This window comes from Chiroxiphia lanceolata, chromosome 28, assembly GCF_009829145.1.
Source record: "Chiroxiphia lanceolata isolate bChiLan1 chromosome 28, bChiLan1.pri, whole genome shotgun sequence".
In the NCBI taxonomy this organism is placed as follows: domain Eukaryota; kingdom Metazoa; phylum Chordata; class Aves; order Passeriformes; family Pipridae; genus Chiroxiphia; species Chiroxiphia lanceolata.
The window spans coordinates 2,991,902-2,996,799 of NC_045664.1; positions in this window are offsets into that span (position 1 = coordinate 2,991,902).

Here is a 4,898-nt window from a genome sequence, read left to right on the forward strand (position 1 = left end):
CAGTTTTGGGGAGATTTGGGGTGAAAAAGGAACACAGGGACAGGCTTCAGTTCATGGTAATTCCAAATTTACTGTATGTGTGAATCATCCCCCCAGTCCAAACTTTTGCTGCCCCTTTAATCCCTCTTAGTAATGTTTGCTTGAGGTTCATGTGATAAGGGCTGAATAAAGGAGGCAGAGCAGTGAGCAATCAGGTGAGGGCTGGCAAATAATATTTTAAAAAAAAATCTCTGCTAAGAAAGGAGAACGTTGACTTAGTCACCTGTAATAAAGTGCTAATAAAGCTGCTCAAGGCCACAGGTGTCAATATAAAGCTGCTTTATAGAAGCTGAAATTTTTATAGGTTAAAATAAGTGTTACACAGCACATGGAACTAAAACTGTGCTGTATATAAATTTCTATTCATATATATATATTCATATATCCAGTATATTACATCTATTCATCTTATATATTTATATATATATTCATATATATATTCATATATAATCATATATTCAGTATATTCATATATATTCATATATAATCATATATTCAGTATATTTTATATATATTCATTTATTATGTTCATCTATATATTTATATATATAAATATTCATATATATTCAGAATATTTTATATATATTCATTTATGATGTTCATTTATATATTCATATATAAAAATATTCATCTATATAAATATTCATATATATTCATATATCCATATATTTTATATATATTTTCATTTATTATGTTCATTTATAAATATGTAAATATATCCATATAAATCTACAGCAGAACTACATCTACAGGAGAATTTTCCTGCCATAACTAACAGAAGTTCATACTCCTAATATAAGTGCTATTAAATAGTTATTTCTCTCTCAGGTATGTGTTGAAAAGCTCTGATTTGTGGGACATTCCTAATTCAGACTTTCCCCTCAGGTTTTGCTGCAGCTCCAGACATCCTGGGGCAGACTGGGAGCTGCAAACAGGTGGGTTCTGAGCTTTTATTAAGGGTAGAATGTGCTAATTAATCACAATTTATGTCTGGTGCTGATTGCAGGAACCAACTTAGGTGTAGAACTGGCACGGGAAGGGTAAAACTGGATTCTAAGTCTGTGTCTGGATTTTGTTAAGACATTTCCAGTGAGGCCAAGTGGCTTTAAAATGGGTGTAAAATTCTGGTGAGCAGAGGCAGGAGAGTCTCTGCAAGTGTCTGAGAGCCCCTGGAGGGGGATTTAGTGGCAGGGAGGGGAAAAGGGCACCTGAGAGTGCCCTCAAAGCTCTTCTGGGCTGCAGGAGGGAACCAGGAGCTCAGGGAGCACCATCACAACTTGGGGCAAAAACAGGCCTGGAATCCTGGAATGGTTTGGGTTGGGAGGGACCTTAAAGCTCATCCCATTCCCAACCCCCTGCCATGGGCAGGGACACCTTCCACCAGCCCAGGTTGCTCCAGCCTGGCCTTGGATGCTTCCAGGGATCCAGGGGCAGCCCCAGCTTCTCTGGGAATTCCATCCCAACCCCTCACCATCCTCCCAGGGTAGAATCCCTTCCCTGTGTCCCATCTAACCCTCCCCTCTCTTTTTGAAGCCTTTCCCCCTCATCCTGTCCCTCCTGGCCCTGATTCCCACCTGCTGTTGGAACAATTCTGGTGATCCCTGCTCTGACTTCTGGGAGGACCTTCTGTCTCCTCCTTGGGAGCAACCCGAGACTCCTGGGAGAGGAATCCTTGTTGGGAGCAGCTTCTTTGGGACAGTGTGGCTTGGAGACAGTCACATCCCTCCCCCCAGACTTGTGTCATCATCCCAGGTTATGAAAGAGGCCTCCAGGCAAAAAACTGGGGAAGGTTTGGACATCCCCCTGCCAAGGTGCTCCTTGGAGCTGCTCAGAATCACAGAGGAGCCGCTGGCATTGAATTTGGGTGGGTGTCTTTTTAGCTGTGTCAGGAGGAAGCTCAGTCCAAAAGGTGGACAATTCAGTGTTTGAAATGTTCTATGAATGGAAACGGGCTGGGCATTCTTGGACTGCATCTTTGCCTCTAATTAAGAAAAATAACTACGAGCAGCTTGGTTTTCCAAACGAGTGGCTGCTCTCCAAGCATTTATCTCGGCTCGTTCTCCCCGCATGACGCACTTGAAAATTATGAGCTGACCCCCCCCAATCTCCTCAGCTAATGCTCTGAATAAACTTGTGCTTTTGAGCAGGAGAGGAGGGAGAGTCACTCTGTGAATAGACACAGCATCCCAACAAAGAGCTGGCAGGAAGGAGGGAATGTGATGTGATGTGGTCTTGGGTAGACTTGAAAGGGAATTGGATGTAATTTCCTTTTGTGACTTGAGAAGCATTTGATGTTCCTGCCCTTGCTTCAGTGATTCTGTAATAATCTGATTGCAGCTTCTTCCCCTGGAGGTGGTCAGAGAGTCTGGGAGGCCTCAGATGGCAGCAAAGCTGCTTTGAACTCTCTGAAACCCCCAAACGATTGTGCCGAGTCCAAGGGAGCAGTTTGCACGTTCATGGGGGGTAAAACTGGACAGCAAGTTTGTCTCAACATTTAATAACCGGAATATTGGTGTTTTTAAGCTGAGTGCTCTCTGCTTAACCAAAAGAAGGAAGCAGAAAAGGGTGAAATTTTTCCTTGCACTGAGGGTCTGCACAAATCCTGCCTGTGTGAGATTAAACTGAGTGTCAGAAATAAAGTCATGGTTGTCCGTGAAGCACTGGACAGAGCTCAGGAAAAATCAGGGTTCAAATCCCTTCTCTGCTTCTGCCTTGTCCCGAAGTTCACTTTGAACCAGGTTTGCAAAGGCACTAAAGCACCTGAGAGGGATTTTCAGGAGTGTTTCCCAGGGTGGGTGTCCTTTCCCCTGCACTTCACTAGGTCCATGTTCAGCCATGACCTGAAGGACACCCCTGTGAGCCCTGCAGGGCTGGGCAGTTCAGAGAGGTGATTTTATCCTGTGCTGTGTCTCTGTTTGTTCCCTCCTGCCCCCCGTCCCCCCCGAGCCCAGACCAAGCTCAGCAAACAGCTCAGCAGCTCTGCCCCAGCCCTGTGGCCACATCCTCTTCCTCTGGGGGCAAGTTTGGGGACAGACTGTGGTGTGTCACAGCCCAGCCACGGGGCTCTTGCCTCACTCCACAGTCACCTGCCTTCTGCTTCCCTGCATTTCCCTTTCCCAGGCTCCAGCCCCAGCCAGCCTGCAGGTTGTTTTTCTTGGGAACCCAAACCAACCCACACAGCTTTGCCTCCCTGTTCCTTTGCTCCCCTTTGCTTCCTCCACCTATTCCCAGCTACATTCCAGCCTTCCCACAACCTGCCTCTCCCTGCCAGCCCCATCCCTTCCCCTCCACTTCCATTGGAGTCAACAGGAGACTTTCCATTGCCTTCCAGGTCCCTTGGATCAGCTCTTGGATAATCTCAATGCCTTTTGAAACCTCCTCTTTAAATAAAGCTTTTCCTTGTGCTCGCCTCTGTTGTCTCACACGTTCCCAAAGTGAATTATCCTTCTTTTCCTCAACTGGCAGCCTTCAATATTTTACATTCTGGGCTTCTGCTGAAGGATATGATCCAATGGCTGCTTTAGACCTGGATATTTGGAAAAGTTCCTTCCCTTCTAGCTGTGAGTTACCTGCTCCTCTGCTTATCTGCAGCACTTGGCTACCTTTGTACTGCCGGGGTTTCACAGAAAGTAAATGTAAAGGAAAATATTTTCCCCCCAAAGGTGATTGAAACTCACTCAGTGAGCAGCAGCTGAGTTATTTTTGGTGTGGCTTTAATCAGGTTACAGACTGTCAGCCGAGTCTGACTAATGAAACCTCATTACAAACATTCTGCATCCCTGCAGCACTTTTTGCCTCAGAGATCATAGACAAATATGGTGTTACAAGCCTGTGGCTTCCTTCTTTCCTTCCTTTTTCTTTGAAATGTAGGACCAAAAATCGGTTACTTCATCTTCCTCCTCTCTCCCTCTCAGCTGCATTTTGCTTAATTATCCTTAATGAATCCATCCACATACCCCAGTGTGATGGAGCACATGCAGCAGCAATCTAGGCAGGCTGGAGGGAGTTAATTGAAGGTACAGGACCTTTCCATGGATTTCTCAAGACCCATGAACGTCTTGTGAGTTCTTAAGTTGATTAAAGTGACTTTTTTGAAGGTTAATGCTTCTCAGAAAACACCTGCAGCCCCATTTCGGGCTGTGCCATGTGTTGTGTAATTGTGTGCACACGTAGAGCTGTTTAATGTTCTCCATCCAAAGGGGACAAAGCAGATCATTGTGAATTCAGCACTGTGGTCTCAGGGCCTTTTTTTTCTTTAGAGTGTTGCCTGTGGTATTGTTTGTCCTGGTACTACGTGAGGCCTGGCTCCTTTTTTCCCAAGGGAAGGGGAATTCTGTGTGTTCCGACGTGGTCCTGAGCACAACCCTCTGCTGGCTGGGACCCACCTGGGCTCTACTTGCCAGGCACGAGGGCACGGGGGCTCAGTTCTTAGAGCTGGGCTTAAGGAGGGGGGAGGCACCACTCAAGGGTGTGGGTACATCAGAATCATGGAATGGCCTGGGCTGGAAGGGCCCTAAAGGTCACCTCATTCCACCCCTGCCATGGGCAGAGACACTTTCCACCAGACCAGGTTCCTCCAACCTGGCCTTGGGCACTTCCAGGGATCCAGGGGCAGCCACAGCTCCTCTGGGCAACCTGTGCCAGAATTCCAACCAAGAATTCCTTCCCAACATCCCATCTATCCCTGCCCTCTGGCAGTGGGAAGCCATTCCCCCTTGTCCTGCCACTCATTCCAGGCCCTTGGAAAGAGTCTGTCTCCGTCTTCCTTGCAGGCCTCTTCAGGTCCTGCCACAGTTAGGTCACCCCAAAGCTTCTCTTCTCCAGGCTGAACAATCCCAGTGCTCCAGGCTGAACAATCC